Consider the following 3,310-nt stretch of genomic DNA (forward strand, 5'->3'; position numbering starts at 1 on the left):
GGCTGGAGAGATGGCTTAGCGGTTAAGCGCTTGCCTGTGAAGCCTAAGGACCCCGGTTCGAGGCTCGGTTCCCCAGGTCCCACGTTAGCCAGATGCACAGGGGGGCACACGCGTCTGAAGTTCGTTTGCAGAGGCTGGAAGCCCTGGCGCGCCCATTCTCTCTCTCTCTATCTGTCTTTCTCTCTGTGTCTGTCTCTCTCAAATAAATAAATTTAAAAATAAAAAAGAAAAATACATGTTAACTTACTTACAATAATCACTTAAAAAATCATACTATATACCTTAAATATAGGCAGTTTATAAAGAAATAAAGAAATGATAGGTCCAGAAACCCTGAATAGATGGGGTTGAAAATGTCACTGAATATTTTCACTGTTTGATGACCTTAGTTCTCATAATATATATTTCCACTTTAATAGTACACATCATTAGAAAACATCTGGTAGACAAGAGGGCCTGACAGCCACATTCCTTTTTCCTCTTTGACAAATATTCCTAGAGGAAGTAAGAACCAGACATCCTTCATGGCTGCCTTTCATTCTTACACTAACCCTGACCCTTTCTGCACACATATGCACTACAGCATTGCAGGGAAAGCACAGACTTCTGTAACTCAAGCTCCAAGAGCAGGTATGAGCTGTCTTCCCAAGTAGCAGATTTCAGGAACTTTGCATAAAGAAACTGTTTAATTAAATGTCCAGCGTAAAGTTTGAACATGTTTATATGAATTTAAATTTTCATATTATTCCCTACACATCAACACTGAGGATGCTTTTGGAGCATCCTCCTAACTTACTTCCTGCTGTAATTGTGCCCTCGCCACCTATAGCCCAGAGTTAGAGGATGAAATATACAGGACCATTTTCACAATGTGACTGATTCTCTGGCTACAGTTGATTGGGCAAGACCTTAAGCTATATCGAAACAACTGTGACTAGTTTAATGAGACTTGAGAGAACAAGGGCTACTGAAACTAAAAGTCGGTCACTCCTTTTATCATTCCCTGTGGATGTGCAAAATGGAGAGCTGAGGTTTCCAGGTTTGCTCTTATGTGGGCCAGGGAGCTGTGAATGGCACCCGTAGGAGAAAGCAAAAGAGAAGTGTATTTCAGAAGGAAACAAAGGAAGGGAGGAAGAGAACTCAGGAAATACTTTCAGGATAAATGACATCAAGGTCTGTGTCCTAAGTTCCAGTGGTTGTCTTTCTTTTGACATCCTGAGACCTGGCTACATCCTTGCCTTTGAGTTTTGTGTCATACTTACGTTGTATTTAAACATTTCCCTTTTCACCCCCTAAATCCAGTGCAGTGATAGGATCTTGATGGAAGTGATACACTGGATTTCAGGCATTTTTTTTTTCTCCAGTCCTTGATATACTTTATCCTGCAAGTATCTCCTGAGTTCTCTATCTCACTTCCTTAGTGCCCTGGGCCCACATTTTCTTCATGGGGAGCCATGCCCCTCTACTTATGGCCCACAGAAGACTAGATAAACTTACCTTCATTTACCTTTCAGTTTTCCTACTAGAATGGGCCCTCATCTCTCTCAGGGAACCGATTTTGCCCCATTTCTCAGTTTCCATGACAAGGCAAGCATTTCTGTTCCATTCAAGAAGAGATCAGTAGGTGAAGAAGGGAGCATTTATGTGTCCTCTCTGTCATTCTATGCCACTGCCAGAGAAATGCCTCCTTTGGTATGCCTGGAAGAAGTTATGAGACACAGAGCAGGGTTTAATCTTAACTCCTCCTCTCAAATAGACTGTCACCATGGAAAAAGCATAGAGGCCTGATAACCTTTCCTGTTAGAACTGTCCCTCCTCCTTGAGTTAGAGAAGCTTGCAAATCTCCTGATATCTGTGTTGGTGATTATCAGACCAGGCTGAGGTTGAAAATGGGGTTTACTTTTCAGGCAGGTGTGACAATATTCCAAGGTCTATATTTTTCAACTAAGAAGAGGCAGAACGTGAGGGGAAGTTTTGTTTGGGACCCAAGATATATTTTCCAACCTTGCTTTATACATAATAAACTAGTATTTGATCCATCATACCTAAATCTATTTGTTAATTCATTTAGAAGAAAGAACATGGTTGGACTATCCAAATCAGCATCATTGTTTTTTGAAAGAGAAAGAATTGGCATGCCAGTACCTACACCACTGCAAATGAACTCCAGACGTGTGGGCCACTTTGTGTGCATGTGTGACCTTACACATGTATCACCTTCTGCATCTGGCTAACATGGGATATGAGGAGTTGAACAAGGGACCTTAGGCTTTACAGGCAAGCACCTTAACCACTAAGTAATCTCTCCAGTGCCTCACCATTCTTAAAAAATGAGAAATACGAAATTGCAGGGGAAAAAACCCAAATATTTAATTATGTAGTATGGGGTGTATCTTTTAGGACTCTGTTGCATTATTGCCCATACTGTCTACCAATATAATTTCTCCTTTATTTTCTAAACAGACAAAAGGTAGTGTGCTCCACCCAACGATTGTCATCAACATCTTCAAGTCTTCTAGTGAAGCTTGAGTGTAAAATGTTCCCCCATAGTCTCATGTGTCTGTGATTAAGCTTCAAAGTTAATTCCCAGCTGATGAAAACTTTGTGAGGCGAGGCTTGCTACAGAAGTTGTGTCACAGGGGCAGGCCTTTGGGTGTTCTAGCCCAGCCTCTGTCTGCACTGAGAGCTCACTCTCCCTCCCTTCTCCTTGCTGGTGAGAAGATGTGATGCCCTGGCTGTCTGCTCCTACAATGTCTTCTCCACTGTGATAAAACTTAACCTCAAAACTGCAGACAGAAATAAACCGTTTCCTTCCATAAGTTGCTTCTGTTTGGGGGTTTTATCCCAATAACTAGAACTTAACTGCTACATTTTCTGTGATTCCTTTTTTACTAGTCACCTTGAATCACCAACTTCTGTTAAGACCTGCCACTATGTCCATGATTTCTTCTGACACTTCCAAAATACAGACCCCTTTACCAGCTATTTTAATGACTGACATAGCTTTCTAGTTTTTATTATTAAGTCCAATGTTCTTCAGATAGATGTTCTTCTGAGATAGATATGGTAAGGTTAGTACCTTGACTAAAATCATTACATAGTACCTTATGTTACAGGAGAATTTGAATGAATAGAACCTAACCCAATCTTCTCCAGCCTACAAATTTTCAGCATTTGTTCTCTTCTGTAATGTTTACTATGATATTAAATGGATACATGTCTACGTTTACATTCACCATACTCCAAGCTGACATCTTAGCCACACTGACACATTTGCTATTGTTGAAAGCCCATGTCTTAACACCTGTGA

This window comes from Jaculus jaculus, chromosome 1 (genome assembly GCF_020740685.1).
Source record: "Jaculus jaculus isolate mJacJac1 chromosome 1, mJacJac1.mat.Y.cur, whole genome shotgun sequence".
Classification (NCBI taxonomy): Eukaryota; Metazoa; Chordata; class Mammalia; order Rodentia; family Dipodidae; genus Jaculus; species Jaculus jaculus.